The 19906-nt window shown below is 49.8% G+C and overlaps 1 long non-coding RNA gene across 2 annotated transcripts; it reads left to right on the top strand.

The window, feature by feature from the left end:
- Positions 1-13363: 13363 nt before the first annotated feature.
- On the top strand, positions 13364-19480 carry LOC105478516 (uncharacterized). Of its 2 annotated transcripts, none has more exons than XR_011617641.1 (5): positions 13364-13443; positions 14307-14406; positions 14973-15038; positions 17565-17729; positions 18373-19480. It is a non-coding gene; the product is annotated as an uncharacterized lncRNA (long non-coding RNA). The 2 variants fall into 2 exon arrangements; XR_985354.2 differs by lacking the exon at positions 13364-13443 and adding an exon at positions 13828-13979.
- Positions 19481-19906: the final 426 nt, after the last annotated feature.

The raw sequence follows: 19906 nt of genomic DNA on the forward strand, positions 1-19906 counted from the left end.
GTGCTCCACACCCCACTGCTGGATGCCAGGGCCTTGTGCCCCTCCCGCAGTGCCCCAGGTTATATGTGAGACTCCTGCTCCCCAGCTGGCCAAGGACTGCCCCTCTTGAGGCACCAGCATTCTGTGGGACATGGCTCTCCCCTACACTGCACCTCACTTTGTCACCTGGGCCCCAAAACAGGGCTGCTTGTGCTTAGGAAATGACCATATTTCACAAGAAGACTTCCATCACCTTCTGGTAGTCCTCACCCATTTAATCAAAGACATAACTTTGTCCTGGGATTCCCCGCACGTCTCTCAAACATTACCTGCACAACCTGAAAATAGCTCCATCCTTCTCCAGCCACAGAAAAGACCCTGTGGGTGGATGAATGCAAGCGGGGAAGAGGTAGAGGCCAGGAGTGGAGAGCTGGGAAGTGGGGGCCAGAATGAGTGTGTTTTCTAACTCTTCTCATTGATGGGAGCCACAGGCCCCACCCAGCCGCAATGCCCCACTGGAAAGAGGCTCTTGGCATTGGTCAGAGTGGTGATGGCCGAGTCCAGGCTTAGAATAGAAAGACAGGTTTGGGCAGGGACGAGAAAGGCCCTTTTGGGGATGATTGTGTTGAGTTGGGGTGATGGGTGGTGAAAGACCTCCAGAATGTGGATTACAAAATCTGGATCATAATCCTGAATTTGCCACGGATTCACTGGAGCCTCAGTTTGCCCATCAGTAAAAAGGTGTGGACTTGAGGTAGACCAGACTTTTCCAAACCATTTTTAAAAGACTCAGAGCCCTTTCTTCAAATGCAAGTTTACACAGCAGGTCAATTTATTATTAATATTTAAAATAGCAATGCAACAAATATAGCCGCAGCACAGTGGCCCATGCCTGTAATCCTAACACTTTAGGAGACTAAGGTGAGAGAATCGCTTGAGCCCGGAAAGTTGAGACCAGCCTGAGCAATATGGCAAAATCCCGTCTCTATTTCTAAAAATAAATAAATAAATGAAACCACCTATAGATACCAATTCAATAGCTACACTCGTCTCCTCCAAAGTTTCTACAGAGTTGAAAAAGAATTCCTTAAATTTAAATAACATTGGGATTAGCCAGACATGGTGGTGCATGCCTATAGATCACTGGAGCACAGGAATTCGAGGCTGCAGTGAGCCATGACCGCACCACTGCACTGCAGCCTGAGCAAGAGTGAGACTACATCTCATAAAAAATGTTACATTTTACGAATAAAAGGTAACCCTTGGGGCCAGGCACAGTGGCTCAACCCTGTAATTCCAGCACTTTGGGAGGCCGAGGCGGGTAGATCACGAGGTCAGGAGTACAAGACCAGCCTGACCAACATGGTGAAACCCCGTTTCTACTAAAAAGACAAAAATAATCCAGGCATGGTGGTGTGCGCCTGTAATCCCAGCTACTCAGGAAGCTGAGGCAGAATTGCTTGAATCTGGGAGGCGGAGGTTGTAGTGAGCTGAGATCACACCACTGCACTCCAGCCTGGGCGACAGAACAAAACTCTATCTCAAAAAAAAAAAAAAAAAGTGACACTTGGACTACAGAAGCAACTAAAATACAAAATATCAACCGGAATCAAATGACAGTAAAAGCATCATATACATCAAACCTGTGGGATATGGCCACAGCCATCCTTGAAGAGAAAAATGATAGCTTATCAGCACTGAGAGTACTAAAGGAAAAAGACTTGAAAATGAACAAAACAAGCTTTCTACTCAAGACACTAGAAAAAGTCCACAAAATGAGCCAAAGAAAAAAGCTAAGGAATGAAGAAAGGTAAAAGCAGAAATAGATGAAATACAAAACAAAACATGACCAATAAAACCTAAAGCTGATTCTTTGAAAATGTAAATGAAATAGACAGACCTTTTGCAGGTGTGATCAAGAAAAAAAAAAAAAAGAGAGAAGTATAAATAAGAAACACAAATAATAAAGAGCTAAGGAGATTAATATGTAAGATAAAAGGCCCTGGGGTGGGTGCTGTGCTCACACCTGTAATCCCAGCACTTTGGGAGGCTGAGCCAGGAGGATCACTTGAGCCCAGGAGTTCCAGACCAGCCTGAGCAATGTAGCAAGACCTCATGTCTACAAAAATTTTTCAAAAATTATCCAGGAATAGTGGTGCATGCCTGTAGTCCCAGATACATGGGAGGCTAAGACAGGAGGATTGCTTGAACCCAGGAGGCCAAGGCTGCAGTGAGCTATACTCACCCTACAGCACTCCATCCTGGGCAACAGAGCAAGACTTTGTCTCTAAAACGAGAGAGAGAGAGAGAGAGAGAGAGAGAGAGAGAGAGAGAGAGAGAGAGAGAGAAAGAGAAACTGATCTGGTTGAAGCAAAGGTTGCTCAATAAATATACATTGACTGAAGAGGGATCTGTTGGTTGCTCCCCATACCACTGCCCACCCTGCTTCCATGACACAGACACTGCCTCCCTCTCTAGAAGCTGAAAACGTCAGGTACTCACTTTCCCAAACTGCCTTGCAGCTACAAGCAGCCATGTGACCAATTCAAGCCAATGAGGAAGCAGAGAGTCTAAAGTTCCACCCACTGACTCCACCTCACCTGAGGGGACCCTGAGGGAGCTCTATGGAGTTTTAAAGCTATTATCTAAATTAGTGGTCTCCATTGTGGGGCTTCTAGCAGGGACATGAGGATGGACTTGAGCCCATGCTGCTAACCCCAACACTATCCAGCCCAGAAAGAAGAAGTAGCATCCATATTCCCACCCTCACCCAACCCCTATCCACCCAAGTTCACATAAAAACTTGACATAGATGGGGCTAGAGTCTAGATATAACAGAAATTCTTGGCCAGGCACGGTGGCTCACGCCTGTAATCCCAGCACTTTGGGAGACCGAGGCATGTGGATCACGAAGTCAGGAGATCGAGACCATCCTGGCTAACACGATGAAACCCCGTCTCTACTGAAAATACAAAAAATTAACTGGGCGTGGTGGCAGGCACCTATAGTCCCAGCTACTCGGGAGGCTGAGGCAGGAGAATGGCGTGAACCCAGGAGGCAGAACTTGCAGTGAGCCAAGATCACACCACTGCACTCCAGCCTGGGCGACACAGAAAGACTCCGTCTCAAAAAAAAAAAAAAAAAAAATTATCTTCAGTGGCTAGGCTGGGCGCTGTGGCTCATACCTATAATCCCAGCACTTTGGGAGGTTGAAGTGGGCTGATCATCTGAGGTCAGGAGTTCGAGACCAGCCTGGCCAGTATGGTGAAGCCCCATCTCTACTAAAAATACAAAGAAATTAGCCAGGCGTGGTGTGATCAAGAAAAACAAAAACAAAAACAAAAAACAGAAGTATAAATAAGGAACACAAATAATAAAGAGGCAAGGAGATTAATATATAAGATAAAAGGGTGGCCTGTAATCCCAGCTACTTGGGAGGCTGAGGCAGGAGAATTGCTTGAACCCAGGGGGCAGTGAGCCGAGATCACACCATTGCACTCCAGCCTGGTAACAAGAGTGAAACTCCATCTCAAAAAGAAAAGAAAAGAAAAGAAAGGAAAAGAAATTATCTTCAGTGGCTAGTAAGAGATATTGGAACTAACATAAACAAATAGATGAAATAGATATACAGGGATTCATTTATATGGCTAGAAGATTATTTTTCTCACACGTAAAAAATCTCCAGAAGCAGATTGTTCAGAGCTGGAATGGAGGCCCTGTAGTGTCATCAGGGACACAGCTCTATTTTTCTGTTCCATTTTCCTTACCTTGGGGCTTCCCTCCTCTCCATCACCTCATGGCCCAAGATGGCTGCTGGAGTCACAGCTGCCTCATCCATATTCCAGGCAAGAAGCACAAAGAAGGGGACAAAGGGAAACAACAAAAAAATTCCTCCTAGCCAATTTATGAACTGTGCTCCTTTTAAGGGAACTTTACCTAAGGCCCATACAACAACCCCTGCTTAGATCTGTTTGGCCAGCTCATAGTACCATGGCCACCCTAGCTGCAAGGGAGGCAAGGAATTTCAGTCATTGCCTTGGGTATGTTGCTGCCCCAATTCACATCAAGGTTCTTGTATTAAGAAAGACTGAAAGAATGTCCCAGGTGGGCAGCTGGCAGGCTTGGCCACTCCAAGCCTTGGAACTTCTACCTTCCCAGCTAGGCAAAATGGCCTTCCTCACCTGAGCCCAAGGAGTAAGAGTCACAGCCCCAGTAGCAGGGGTTTGGGAAAGATGGGAGCTGCTGCTCTGAGCTGTAATTGTGTGCAGTTGATGCAGAATGAGGCCAGCAGGAGGGGTAGAGGGAGGGAAAGAGAAGCAGCTCAGGTTTCTAGGTCAAGTCAGATCCCATAGCCTCAGGGTGTGGTGGAGGCTCAGATGTCCCCAAGACTAGGTCCTCCGTCCCTCTGGGCATCTCTGTGCTCTTTTACTGAATTATCCCAAGTAGTACAATCCCCTTCATTAAGAGTCTAGGAAAGAATAATAACAATAACCACAAAATAATAATCACTCCTATATCTCGAGCATCAGTGTATTAGTCCATTCTCACATTGCTATAAAGACATACCTGAGACTGGGTAATTTATAAAGAAAATAGGTTTAATCAACTCATGATTCTGTGGGTTATACAGGCTTCTGCTTCTGGGGAGACCTCAGGAAACTTACAATCATGGCAGAAGGTGAAAGGGAAGCAAGCACATCTTCACATGGCCAGCAGGAGAAGAAGGTGGGGTGCTACACACTTTTAAACAAGCAGCACGAGGGGAATGGTGCTAAAACATTAGAAACTATCCCCATGGTCCAATCACTTCCCATGAGGTCCCTCCTCCTACACTGAGGATCATAACTGGACCTGAGATTTGGGTGGGAACGAAGAGCTAAACCATATCAACTGGTTTTGTCCTTTTTCATGCAAGATCTCAATTCCTACAGCAGCTCTTAAGAGAAGTTACTATCATTCCCCCAACTTACAGGTGAGGAAACTAAGGCACAGAGACTTGAAAACTTTGCTCCAAGTCTCACAGTTCCCATGGGTCCTAGGTGGTGGTGCTGGTGGGGAAGTCCTCTCCATTGTTCAGCAGAGCAGGGGGTTTCAGGGCACAGCTCTGAGGTCAGACAGAACTCTTTTTAGCTGTGGGATCTTGGGTACATTGCTTGCTTTTCCTCCTTGTAAAATGGAGATGATAATACTGCCCCTGCCTCCTAGGATTGTTGAAAAGATTACATTAGTTAATACAAGTAAAGAGCCTGGAACATGGATGCTCAATAAGTGCCTATGACCTGGACTAAGTTGTTAGCTTTTTTTTTTTTTTTTTTTTTGAGACGGAATCTCGCTCTGTCGCCCAGGCTGGAGTGCAGTGGCCGGATCTCAGCTCACTGCAAGCTCCGCCTCCCGGATTCACACCATTCTCCTGCCTCAGCCTCCCAAGTAGCTGGGCCTACAGGCGCCCGCCACCTCGCCCGGCTAGTTTTTTGTATTTTTTAGTAGAGACGGGGTTTCATTGTGTTAGCCAGGATGGTCTCGATCTCCTGACCTCGTGATCCACCCGTCTCGGCCTCCCAAAGTGCTGGGATTACAGGCTTGAGCCACCGCGCCCGGCCAGGTGTTAGCTTTTAACAACAGGCAGATGGAAAAAGCAAAGATAACATTTTTCTTTTACTTTTTCTTTTTTTTTTTTTTTTTTTAGATGGAGTTTCACTCTTGTTGCCCAGGCTGGAGTACAGTGCACGATCTCGGCTCACTGCAACCTCTGTCTCCTGGGTTCAAGCAATTCTCCTGCCTCAGCCTCCCCAGTAGCTGGGACTACAGACATGTACCACCATACCCAGCTAATTTTTTTTTTTTTTTGGACATTTTTAGTAGAGATGGGGTTTCTCCATTTTGGTCAGGCTGATCTAGAACTCCTGACCTCAGGTGATCCTCCTGCCTCGGCCTCCCAAAGTGCTGGGATTACAGGCGTGAGCCACGGCACCCAGCCTCTTTTTTTTCTTTTTTTCTTTTTTTTTTTTTTTTTCAGACAGGGTCTCAGTATTATCCAGACTGGAGTACAGTGATGTGATCATGGCTCACTGCAGCCTCTCAAGCAGCTGGGACTACAGGCATGAGCCACCATGCCTGGCAATTTTTATATTTTTTGTGGAGTCAGGGTCTTGCTATATTGTCCAGTCTGGTCTCAAACTCCTGGGCTCAAGCAATCCTTTCACCTCAGCCTCCTAAAGTGCTGGGATTACAGGTGTAATACCTGTAATTACAGATAACATTTGTCCTGGCAAACTTAATCCTACTAAGCAGGTTTGCCTCGATTTATGTAATATATGATGTTCTTTACATTGTAATCACTGAGATTTGCTTACAAAAAGTAATAATAGGCCGGGCGCGGTGGCTCAATCCTGTAATCCCAGCACTTTGGGAGGCCGAGACGGGCGGATCACGAGGTCAGGAGATCAAGACCATCCTGGCTAACACGGTGAAACCCTGTCTCTACTAAAAAAAAAAATACAAAAATAATTAGCCAGGCACGGTGGCGGGCACCTGTAGTCCCAGCTACACGGGAGGCTGAGGCAGGAGAATGGCGTGAACCCAAGAGGCAGAGCTTGCAGTGAGCTGAGATGGCGCCACCGCAGTCCAGCCTGGGCAACAGAGTGAGACTCCATCTCAAAAAAAAAAAAAAAGTAATAACAGGCTGGAAGCGGTGCCTCATGCCTGTAATCCCAGCTACTTGGGAGGCTGAGGCATGAAAATCACTTGAACCCAGGAGACAGAATTTGTTGTGAGCGGAGATCGCACTGCTGCACTCCAGCCTGGACAACAAAGTGAGACTCCATCTCAAAAAAAAAAAAAAAAAAAGTAGTAGGTGGATCACGAGGTCAAGAGATTGAGACAATCCTGGCCAACATGGTGAAACCCCATCTCTACTAAAAAATACAAAAATTAGTTGGCTGTGGTGGCGCACACCTGTAGTCCCAGCTACTTGGGAGGCTGAGGCAGGAGAGTTCACTCGAACCCAGGAGGCAGAAGTTGCAGTGAGCCAAGATTGCGCCACTGCACTCCAGCCAACCTGGAGATAGAGTGAGACTCTGTCTCAAAAAAAAAAAAAAAAAAAGTAATAAAAGTAATAATAATAAATGCATATGAAGTTTTAGAAACACAATGCTCATCATCACAGGTTCCAGGGTTAGGTGCTGTCAGCACAAATTCTCTGACTTGCTCCTCAAAGCTTCCCTTTGAAATGGAACTATCAATACATTTCCCAAATCTCCTAGATGTTTATTAACATAAACGTCCTTGCGAGGAACACTGGCTAACGCCTATTATCCCAGCACTTTGGGAAGCTGAGGCAGAAGGATCACTTGAGGCCAGCAGTTCAAGAACAGCCTGGGAAACATTGCAAGATCCTGTCTCTACAAAAACAAAAAACAAACAACAGAATGAGCCGGGCATGGCAGCACTTGTCTGTCGTCCCAGCTACCTGGGAGGCTGAGATGGGAGCATTGCTTTCACCTAGGATTTTGAGGCTGTAGTGAGCTGCGATGGTGCCATTGCACTCCAGCCTATTAGACAGAACAAGACCCTGTCTCAAAAAATAAAATACAATAAAATAAAATAAAATAAAAAATTATATATCCATGGGCCCAGAAAACCTGTCTCTCCAGGGCGAGGACTTAAAAGCGGAATTTGTTTTGTTTTATTTTGTTTTGTTTTGAGACGGAGTCTTGCTCTGTCGCCCAGGCTGGAGTGCAGTGGCGCAGTCTCAGCTCACTTCAACTTCTGCCATCCGGGTTCAAGCTATTCTTGTGCCTCAGCCTCCTGAGTAGCTGAGATTACAGGCGCTGGCCACCACGCCCAGAAAGCAGAATTTTTAACAAAGGGTCTAGGGAATTTTTGTCAGCTGGAAAGCTGGGGGACTCAGATGCAGAGACTGTTTGACCAAAAAAAAAAAAAGGAAAGTGAGACACCACAAAGAAGAGGAGGTGACTTGCCCATAGTTACTCAACTAGAAAGGAGCGGGGGCCAGGATTTGGCCCAGAGAGGAGCAGGAACTAGTCCAGGGTCACACAGCAGGTTTCAGACAAGGGCTGAGACTGGCGCCCTTCACTGTCCTGAGCAGGTCCACAGTGGCTCCTCGCCTCCCCCATAAAGCCACGAAGCTCTATGGCACCAGGGGCCCTCAGATGCCACCAGCCATAGGCGGGGAGGCAGATCACACCCCTCTCAGCCCCAGTCCCTTCCCCCTTACCCAAGCTGCCTTTTCTCAAATAACCGCACTGGGGAGGGCAGGGAGTCGGGGTGACCTTGAGGCCAGAATACACAATGGCCCAGTCCCTCTCTGGAGCCCTGCCAGGGAGAGGAAGGAAGCCTGCCCTGTTTTTTTCCACGGACTGGAATGTTGATTCAGGATGGAGAGCAGGGAGGAGGGAAGGGGGAGGAGGGAGAGAGAGCAAAAAAAGAGGAAAGAGAAGGGAGTAGGAAGAGGGTGGAGGAGGGAAAAAAGGGGAACGGGAAAAAGGGAGAAGAAGGAGGTGGAGGAGGTGGAGGAGGAGGAGGGATGGGGGAAGAAGAGGAGAAGAAAGAGGAAGGAGACAGACGAGGAGGACAGAGGAGGGGGTGCCAAGGCAGGCCAGACTTTGGGAACCAAGGAGTGAACCCCATCAGCTTCAGCCCATCCTGACACACAGTGTGGAGAATGCCGAGTCCAGAGAGGGCACCCCAAATCTGCAAGGTTGCACAGGACCAGTGCAGCCAAAGGGCCTCACCTGTGCGGCTGTCTCCTGCCCGTGGAGGCAGGAGCTCCCTGAGTCCCCATGCGACCTTCAGACGCAGGCGTCATGTTGCACATTTCTCAGAAGAGAAGACTGAGGCCCCGAGAGGTAGAGTCACATTTCCTGGAGCATCTCCCCTTTGGATCAGACTCCAGGGCCCTTACAACGGTCTGCAGGCCTACCCTCCCCTCATTCCCTTCATCCTCTCCTCTCCTTCACTCACTACAGCCACCCTGGCCTCCTGGCTATTGTTTGAACAAATCAAGCAACTCCTTCCTCAGGGCCTTTGCACTGGCTGTTCCCGCTGCCAGGAATGTCCTTCCCTCAGACACCTGCATCACCCCAGTCAGGTCTCTGCTCAAATGTTACCTCCTCAGAGGGGTCCCCTGTATACCCAAAGTTGTCTGGCTTTATTCTTCACAGTGTTTATCGCTTACACAACTAACCCAACTTTACATTTTATATTTCTTCTTTTTTTTCTTTTTTGAGACAGAGTCTTGCTCTGTTGCCCAGGCTGGAGTACCACGGCACAATCACAGCTCACTGCAGCCTCGAACTCCTGGGCTCAAGTAATCCTCCTGCCTCAGTCTCCTAAGTAGCTGGGACTACAAGTGCTCACCACCATGACCATGATCTGCTAATTATGTGTGTGTGTGTGTGTATATATGCGTGTGTGTGTATGTATGTGTGTGTGCGTGTGTGTGTGTGTGTGTGTGTGTGTGTGTATATATATATATATTTTTTTTTTTTTTTTTCTTCCTGAGATGGAGTCTCACACTCTCGTCCAGGCTACTAGAGTGCAGTGGTGCAATCTTGGCTCACTGCAACCTCCACCTCCCAGGTCCAAGCGATTCTCCAGCCTCAGCCTCCTGAGTAACCAGGATTACAGGTGCCTGTCACCACGCCCAACTAATGTTTGTATTTGTGTAGAGACGGGTTTCACCATGTTGGCCAAGCCGGTCTTGAACTCTATCTAGAATATACAATATATCAAACATTTCAACAGAAAAAAAAAAATCTGACTTTTTTTTGGGTGGGTTGGGGGGAGATGGAATCTCAATCCGTCACCCAGGCTAGAATGCAGTGGCATGATCTCAACTCACTCCAACCTCTGCCTTCCAGGTTCAAGTGATTCTTCTGCCTCAGCCTCCTGAGAAGTTGGAACTATAGGCTTGCACTGCCTTGCCCAGCTAATTTTTGTATTTTTAGTGGAGTCGGGGTTTCACCGTGTTGGCCAGGCTGGTTTCGAATTCCTGACCTCAAGTGATCAGCCCGCATCGGTCTCCCAAAGTGCTGGGATTATAGGATTGAGCCTTGGCCGGGCGCGGTGGCTCACGCCTGTAATCCCAGCACTTTGGAAGGCCGAGGCGGGCGGATCACAAGGTCAGGAGATCGAGACCATGGTGAAACCCCGTCTCTACTAAAAATAGAAAAAAATTAGCCGGGCGCAGTGGCGGGCGCCTGTAGTCCCAGCTACTCGGGAGGCTGAGGCCGGAGAATGGCGTGAACCCGGGAGGCGGAGCTTGCAGTGAGCCGAGATTGCGCCACTGCACTCCAGCCTGGGTGACAGAGCAAGACTCCGTCTCAAAAAAAAAAAAAAAAAAAAAGGATTGAGCCATCACGACTGGCCATTTTTTTGTCTTTTTGATGACAACATCTTGCTCTGTCATCCAGGCTGGAGTACAGTGGCACAACTACAGCTCACTGCAGCCTCCAATTCCCGGGTTCAAGCAATCCTCCCACATCAGCCTCCCAAGTGAGTAGCTGGGACCACCCTGTGCACCATCACACCTGGCTATTTTTAACTTTTTGTGCAGACAAGGTCTCACTGTGTTGCTCAGGCTGGTCTCGAACTCCCGGCTTCAAGCCGCTGTCCTACCTCTGCCTCCTAAAGTGCTAGGATTATAGGCGTAAGCCGCCATGGCTGGTCAACAATATAATTTTTTAAATGGGCAAATTATCTTAACAGACATTTCTCAAAAGAAGACATACAATGGCCAACAAATATATGAAAACATACTTAACATCGTGAACTCATCAGTGAAACGCAAATCAAAACCACAATGAGGTATTATTTCACCTGAGTTAGGATGGCTGTCATCAAAAAGACAAAAAATGGCCTGTTGTGATGGCTCACGCCTGTAATCCCAGCGCTTCAGGAGGCCGCTGTGGGCGGATCACTTGAGGTCAGGAATTCGAAACCAGCCTGGCCAATATGGTGAAACCTCGACTCTATTTTTGTAAAAATACAAAAATTAGCCAGGTGTAGTGTTGCAAACCTGTAATCCCAGCTACTTGGGAGCCTGAGGCAGGAGAACCACTTGAACCCAGGAGGCAGAGGATGCAGTGAGCTGAGATGGCGCCATTGCACTCCAGCCTGGGCAACAGAGAGAGGTTGGTTCCCTCTCAAAAAAAAAAAAAAAAAAAGGAACAAGGATTCAACAGCTTTGAGGGCCATGGTGAGGATTTTGGCCATCATCCCGAGTGAGGTAGGAGCCACAGAGGCTGGATGGGTTCGGATTCAGATTCTTCGGATTCAGGTTCTTTTTTTTTTTTTTTTTTTAAGATGGAGCCTTGCTCTGTCACCCAGGCTGCAGTGCAGTGGCTCACTACAACGCCCTGCCTCCGGGGTTTAAGTGATTCTCCTGCCTCAGCCTCCCCAGTAGCTGGGATTATAGGCATGTGCCAACACACCCAGCTAATTTTGTTGTTGTTTTGTTTTGTTTTTTGAGACAGAGTTTCGCTCTTGTCTCCCAGACTGGAGTGCAATGGCACCATCTTAGCTCGCTGCAACCTCTGCCTCCTGGGTTCAAGTGATTCTCCTGCCTCAGGCTCCTGAGTAGCTGGGATTATAGGTGCACACTACCACGCCAAGCTAATTTTTGTATTTTTAGTAGAGACGGGATTTTGCCATGTTGGCCAGGCTGGTCTAGAACTCCTGACCTCAGGTGATCCACCCGCCTCGGCCTCCCAAAGTGCTAGGATTACAGGTGTGAGCCATCATACCTAGCCCTGATTCAGATTCTAACAGGATCCCTCTGGCCATCAGGTAGAAAGAGACTGTTGGGGGCAGAATTGTGCTGCAAGGGATGAAAAGAGTTAGGGGTCTCCAAGCTTTGAGCCTGAGCCACTGCAAAGATGAAGCTGCCATTTCTGAGGCCAGAGCCTGCAGGCAGGGCTGGGTTGGAGGTCGGAATGAAGATATGCCTTGTTTAAGGCCAATGAGCAGGGAACCTCACCCGAGGCACACAGGCTCCAGGCGGGAAGTTGGCGACGAGTTGTGGACTGTGGTTTTCACCCGCCTCGTGGGGCCCCCTCATCCTCTCCCCGAACTTCCCCTCACGACCTGGTGGAGCCAGCTTTGTTTGTTTCCCTCCTATCATCCGTTTCTTGATGGGGAAGGCTGGTTTTCCCCTAACCCAGCAGACACCTCTTCCCTCAGCCTGTCCCTGACCCTCCCACCTCGGGAAGCCCCAGGCGGGCCTCCCAGAATGTCCCGGCAGGATGGGGTTACTGCTACCATTCATCCAGCCAGATGAACCCCAAAAGGGGAAGTGGGTCACCCATAGTCACCCGGCCCATGGTCAGCTGGGGACTTCAGGATCTCATCTCTTCACTGCCCCACCGCAGCGCTGGGAGGCTTTCCATGCACGCTTCTCATCCTCCCCACATTTCACACGAGAAAGCAGGGGCTCCAAGAGAAGCCCACACTCACCTAAGGATCTCCAAAGATGGGGGTGTCTGGATTTGAACTTAGGTCCTGGCAGATGTTGTAAGCTCAGAGGAGAAGGCAGAGAGGGTGAACAGAACCCAGCCCTGCCCTCCCAGATCCAGTGGGAAGGCAGACTTGTCCCCAGGTAATAATGACTCAGTAGAATTCACAGCCTGGGATGGAGGAGCCCAGGAGGCTGCAGGAGCTCAGAGCGGGTGCCTGACCCAGACTGGGGTCAAGGAGGGCTTCCTGGAGGAAGGGACAGCTCATCTGATACCTAGAGGATGAATGGGGGTTACTAGGTATAAATAGTGCAGGGAGAGGGAAGAGTATGTACAAAAGCCCAGGGTTGAGAGGGAACCTAGGGGCTTCCAGCAAGGCGCAGCGGCTCACACCTGTAATCCCAGCACTCTGGAAGGCTGAGGTGGGCGAATCATCTGAGGTCAAGAGTTCAAGACCAGCCTGGCCAACATGGTGAAACCCTGTCTCTACTAAAATACAAAAATTAGCCAGGCGTGGTGGCCTGCACCCACAATCCCAGCTACTCAGGAGGCTGAGGCACGAGAATTGCCTGAACTTGGGAGGTGGAGGTTGCAGTGAGCCGAGATCACACCACTGCACTCCAGCCTGGGCAACGAAGTGAGATTCCATCTTTCTCTCAAAAAAAAAAAAAAAAGTGGGAACCCAGGGGCTTCTAAATCCAACCATGTCCTGGCCCTGATTAAAATCTCCTACGACTGCCCTGGCAAACTCTTTAGTTTGGCATTCATTCATTCATTCAATAAACATTCCCTGGAGTGCATTGTCAGTGTCAGGCCCCAGGGGAACACAGCAGTGACCACGACAGCCCCACCAGACCGTGACCCTGACCAGGGAGCTCACGAGTGCAGAGACATCTACTCCAAGACCTGAAGGAGGAGTAGGAGAGATGCTGGGGAAGAGGCAGGGAAGGGTGTTCCTGGCAGAGGGAACAGCCTGTGCGAAGGCCTGAAGGTAAGTTTTGCATATGACACCTTTGAGAAACTACTCATTGTTCAACTGAAGCAGAGGCTTGTTCAGAAGAAGTCAGCCTTGTGGCCGGGTGTAGACTTCCTCCCAGGGCACCGGGGAGCCACCGTGGAGTTGTGAGCAAGGGAGAGACAGGGGTAGGCTTGTACTTCCCAGAGACTCCCCCAGCTGCCATGTGCAGGGTGAATGGAGTGACGCATAGAACCCAGTTTCAGGGGGTAGTTTGGGACTTGGACCCAGGTCCCAGGGAGAGAGTCCAAGGAGCCCTTCTCTGGTCTTCCAAGGCGCCGCTCTCCCCACGTTCCAGATGGAAGGCGTGCCCATGGAAACCGCTAGGTGGTGCCCGTACACCACCAGCCAGGTCTTTGTTTGCCAAAAGTAGATCAGGCCCAGAGCTGGACAGAACTGCCCCGGGATCAGGAGAGCAAATCCTCTCTGTCTTTAGGTCCTGGCTCCCTGGCCAGGCATCCTGGGCCCATTTGACTCCCGGGCTCAGGAAGGAGCTGGCTGAGCTGCAGCGAGTATGTTCTTTGTCTCTTTCCTTACCTTGGAATCTCAGACTGAAGCCACGTCTCTTTCCTCACTTTGGAATCTCAGACTGGAGCACCCTGGCTCCCACTTCAGACAGGGGGATTCTTACCTCCCTCATCAGACTAGCAGACTCCTTGTCTCCCTACCAGTTTGAGGAGTTCCCCATTTCTATCATTCATTTGGAAGCTCATCAGCTCTCCCAGAAGGCATGGGAGCCCTTCAACACCCCCATCAGACTAGGACTACCCATCTCCCCCATCAGATTAGAAATGCATTGTCTCACACATCATAATGTTGCTCCTTACCTTCCCTGACAGACCGGAAATACAGACTGGACACTCGTTCTTGCTGCAGGGGGCTGGAGCTTCTTATCTGCTTCACTGGATTTGGACAATCCTGTCTCCCTCATGGGATTTGGTGAGAGCTCCTTAGTTTCCTTATTTTTCTCACTGTGCTGGGCCACCTTGTCCCCCACCATCAGATTGGGGAACACCTTGTCTCCCAGTCAGACCAGAGGGTTGGACTCCTCCGCCCTTGCAAAGGTTCCTGAGTCCTTCTTACATCCATAGAAGGAACCATGCCTATTTTACCAAGAGGGAAACTGAGGCACAGAGAAGCAAATACCACTTCTCTGTCGAGCTGCAGATGCCTCCCCCTCCTCCTCCGCCGGCTGCTCTGCCCCCACCCTCTCCCGCCCCCACCCCTGCCCTGGGTAACTCCCCTGGCACCGGGAGTAGGGGAATTTTGCCCTGCTGGCCTCTGCACCAACCACCTCCCCTTATCGGCAGCGTCGCCAGCCACCGGTGGCAGCCCAGGGTTAAAGTCCGGAGACAGCTCGGGCGCAAAGCGGATAGGGAGGGAGGAGTGGCGCCCAACCCAGAACGGGGACTCCCCGGAGGTCGAGCTCTCACGCTGCTGGGAGCAGAGGGGATGGGCAGGGCCGTGTCCTGTGGTAAGGTGTGGGTTCAATTCTTCTTTTCTAGTGTGGTCTTGAACCTGGAACTTCACCCCCACTGGGAGCCTCAGCTTCTCCAGCTTTAAGGAGTCAGGTGTGTGAAAACGCCCCAGCTCTGGAGTCAGACTCCAGGCGTTTGAATGCTGGCTCCTATAACCTGCTGTGTGAGATCTGGGGCCATCGAGCGCGTCTCTCTCAGCCTCAGTTTCCCCAGTTGTGCAATGAGGATCCCTACTGGGTGGTGGTGAAGGCTCCATGAGTTCACGCACAAGAAAACCTTGGGACAGTGGCTGATAGTGGCGTCAGCAAGCCAGCATGCACCCCACCCTTTCCTTCCAAGAAAATTGCCTCCTAAATCTATGGTTGGTAACCTTCACCCCTCCCTCTTTGACCCACCTCCTAACCCAGGCCACCTGGTGTCTTGCTACACAGCTGGTCTCCCTGCCCGCACCACAGTCAGAGGCGTCTTTGGAAACCCAATCCTGACCCCTGCTCAGAATCTGCCATGGCTCTCCAGTGCCCCCAGGAGAAAACCAAGTGCTGTACCACAGCCACAGCCTGACCACTCGCTGCCTGTATTTTCTTTCTCTTTCTTGCTTTCTCTTTTTTTTTTTTTTTTAAAGACAGGGTCTTGCTCTGGCCCCAGGCTGGAGTGCAGTGGCGCCGTCATAGCTCACTGCAGCCTCAACCTACTGGGCTCAAGTGATCCTCCCACCTCAGCCTCCTGAGTAGCTGAGACTACAGGCACATGCCACCACACCTGGGTAAATTTTTTAATTTTTTTTTTTTAGAGATAGGGTCTCACTCATTGCCCAGGCTGGTCTTAAACTCCTGGGCTCAAGCCATCCTCTCACCTCAGCTTCCCAAAATGCTGGGACTACAGGTATGCACCACTGCGCCCAGCCTCCTTTCTGGTTTCCTAATAAAGCCTTTTGTTCACCTCCTTCAAACACTTCCCCGCACTCTTCAGGTCTCAGCTCAAACAGGGCAGGCCCGGTCCCCTTGGTCCTCTCTGTCCTCCCTCTCCTGGTTCCCTGTACCTCTCCAAAAGCCCCCATCACCGAAAGAAGTAAAGATGTGGGGCCGGGCGTGGTGGCCCACACCTGTAATTCCCAGCACTCTGGGAGGCTGAGGTAAGTGGATCACCTGAGGTCACAAGAATTGATTGAACCCCAGAGGCAGACGTTGCAGTGAACTGAGATTGCGCCACTGGACTCCAGCCTGGGCGATGGACAGATTCCATCTCAAAAAAAAAAAAAAAAAAAATTGGCCGGCCATGGTGGCTTATGCCTGTAATCCCAGCACTCTGGGAGGCCAAGGCAGGCAGATCACTTGAGCCCAGGAGTTCGAGACCAGCCTGGGCAACATGGTGAAAACCCCATCTCTGCAAAAAATACAAAAATTAGCTGGGCATGGCGGTGTCTCTACTAAAGAATACAAAAATTAGCTGGGTGTGGTGGAATGCACCTGTAATCCCAGCTACTCAGGAGGCTAAGGCATGAGAATCACTTGAATCCGGGAGGTGGAGACTGCAGTGAGTCAAGATCACGCGACTGCACTCCAGCCTGTGTGACAATGCAAGATTCTCTCTTAAAAAAAAAAAAAAGTCCCCACTCTGGTCCAGCCACCATCACGGACGGCCTGGACCATGCAGTCACCTCCTCACGGGTCTCCCTGCCTGGGTCCTTGCCGCGTGCCCGAAGGGACCTGTCTTTCCCCTACATGCAGCCACAGGGATCCTGTTAACACCTAAGTCATCAGGAGGCTGAGGTGGGAGGATTGCTTGAGTCCAGGAGGTCGAGGCTGCAGTGAGCCAAGATGGCACCTCTGTACTCCAGGCTGGGCAACAGAGTAAGACCCTGTCTCTAAACAATAATAATAACAACAAATTAAATTAAATTGAAACCTGGCCTGGGCGTGGTGGCTCATGCCTGTAATTCCAGCACTTTGGGAGGCCGAGGCAGGTAGATCACCTGAGGTCAGGAGTTGGCCAACATGGTACGTGGCCAACATGGCGAAACCCTGTCTCTACTTTAAAAATATAAAAATTAGCTGGGCGTGGTGGCGCATGCCTGTAATTCCAGCTACTCAGGAGGCTGAGGCAGGAGAATCGCTTGAACCTGGGAGGCGGAGGTTGCAGTGAGCCGAGATAGCGTCACTGCACTCCAGTCTGGGCAACAGAGTGAGATTCCATCTTCAAAAAAAAAAAAAAAAAAGTCAGATTATCCCTCCCCTGCCCAGAACCCTCCATGGCTCCCATCTCCCTCTGAGTAAAAGCCTACGTCCCTACAGTGGCTCATAAGATCCTGATCCATCTCCTTGCCACCATCTCCCCCGCCATCCTCCCTTCCACTCTCCCCCAGCTCATTCTGCTCCAGCTACACTGGCCTCAAAGAGCCGTTCCGACCCACCTCTGGGCCTTGGCACTTGCTGTTCCCTCTGCCTAGAACACGCTTCCCCCAGATGTCCACATGGTTCATTCCCTCCCCTCCCTCAAGTCTTAGCCCCAAACGTCATTCCTTGGAGGGCCTCCCTTGGCCGCTGGATTTAAATAACAGCTTCGACTTCCTACCCTCCATCTCCCTCATTCCCTCACCAGCTTTATTTTTCTCCATAGCAGATACCTGCCATTGGCTGTATTTTCCTTGTCTTGTTGACTGTCTCCTGGATGGATGGAAGAGTCTGTGACTCCCCAAGGGCAGGAATCTTATTTGGTCAACACCGGGGCACGGCCTGAAAAACCTGTTAGCAGAGTGAATGAATCGGATGTGTTTGTTTTGAAAAGGTAAGGCGTTCACAAGTTCCAAAATTCAAAAAGGACCAAATGGCAGTGAGCAGTCGCTTCCCTACTACGACTCTGCCCGTCCCCTCCCCAGTCCCGTTCTCACCTCCCAGTTTCTGTTCTTTTTCTTTTCTTTTTTTTTTTTTTTTTTTTTTTTTGAGACAGGGTCTCACTCTGTCACCCAGGCTGGAGTGCAGTGGTGCCAGCATAGCTCACTGCAGCCTCAACCTTCTGGACTCAAATGACCCTCCCACCTCAGCGGCCCTAGTAGCTGGGACCACAAGCACGCACCACCATGCCCAACTAATTTTTATATTTTTGGTAGAGACGGGGTTTCACCATGTTGCCCTGGCTGATCTCGAACTCCTGGGCTCAAGGGATCCATCCATCTTGCCCTTGCAAAGTGCTGGGATTACAGGTGGGAGCCACTTCGCCTGTAATCCATGTGTCCTTCCCTCTTTATGCAAATTGTGCATGGTCTTGCTGTGGCCTGCATCTTCCCCTAGCAATACAGCAATACATCTGGAAGATCACACCGCATCAGCACCAGAAAAGCTTCCTCCTTCTTTTTTTTTTAATAGTTGCACGCACAGTGTCGACTGGTGGACAGAAGACAGCTCTTGCGGCAATTGTTTTTCTATTTCAGGACGGGTGTGGCTTGATGCCGAGGAGCTCAGCATCATCTCTCAGACCCGGACTCACGTCGTAGCTCTACAGCCAGAACTTCCACAGGCTGCTGGTGGCATGCAAGCCCCGAGCAGCCACTTTGGAAAATGGTTTGCCAACTTCCCGCAAGATTAAATATACACTTCCCATAGGACCCAACAATTTTATTCCTTGGTATTGACCCGAGATAAATGAAAACTTATTTTCACACACAAAAAAACTGTATGCACACACTCACAGCAGCTCTGTTCATAATTGCCAACAACTGTAAACAACCCAAATGTCCTTCAGCTTGTACGTGCGTAAGTGAGCTGTGGTCCATCCACAGAGTGGAATATCACTCGGCAATGAAGAGGAACTGCTATCGATACACACAACAGGGATGAACCTCAACTGTGTTATGCTGAGTGAAAGAAGCTAGGCTCAAACATTACAGCATTCAGCCGGGCGTGGTGGCTCACGCCTGTAATCCCAGCACTTTGGAAGGCCGAGGTGGGAGAATTGCTTGAGCCCAGGAGTTTGAAACCAGCCTAGGCAACATGGTGAGACCCCATCTTTATAAAAATAATGATGATGATGATGATGACGATGATTATAATGATAATAACTACATTACTCCATTTACAAGACATTCTGGAAAAGGCAAAATTATAGGGACAGAAAACAGACCTGTGGTTGCCAGGGGTGGGGTGGGGGATGGGCATGACCCCAAAAGGGCAGATGAGGGGTTTTTGGAGTGGTTGGACATACCCATATTTTGATTCTGCTGGTGACTACACAACCACATGAGCCTGTCAAAGCTTAAAGAACTGCATGCCCCACAGGCACTTCGGGAGGCCAAAGCAAGAGGCCAGGAGTTGAAGACCAGCCTGGGCAACATAGTGAGACCCCATCTCCACCAAAAATACAAAAATTAGCTGTGCGTGGTGGCGTGCACTTGTAGTTCCAGCTAATGAGGAAACTGAGGCAGGAGAATCGCTAGAGCCTGAGAGGTTGAGGCTGCAGTGAGTGGTGATAGCACCACTGCACTCCAGCCTGGGTGACAGAGTGAGACCCTTCTTCAAAAAAAAAGAAAAAAAATGCACACTGAAAAGAGCGAATTTTACTGTAGGTAAATTTGTTAATGATTTTTTATTTTTTTTTATTTTTATTTTTTTTTGGAGACGGAGTCTCGCTCTGTCACCCAGGCTGGAGTGCAGTGGCCGGATCTCAGCTCACTGCAAGCTCCGCCTCCCGGGTCTACGCCATTCTCCTGCCTCAGCCTCCCGAGTAGCTGGGACTACAGGCGCCCGCCACCTCGCCCGGCTAGTTTTTTGTATTTTTTAGTAGAGACGGGGTTTCACTGTGTTAGCCAGGATGGTCTCGATCTCCTGACCTCGTGATCCGCCCGTCTTGGCCTCCCAAAGTGCTGGGATTACAGGCTTGAGCCACCGTGCCCGGCCAATGATTTTTTATTTTTAAAGGACTACGTATTCTGTAATCCCATTTACATGTCATCCTGGAAAAGCAAAGTT

Source organism: Macaca nemestrina, chromosome 20 (assembly GCF_043159975.1).
Source record: "Macaca nemestrina isolate mMacNem1 chromosome 20, mMacNem.hap1, whole genome shotgun sequence".
NCBI classification, from domain to species: domain Eukaryota; kingdom Metazoa; phylum Chordata; class Mammalia; order Primates; family Cercopithecidae; genus Macaca; species Macaca nemestrina.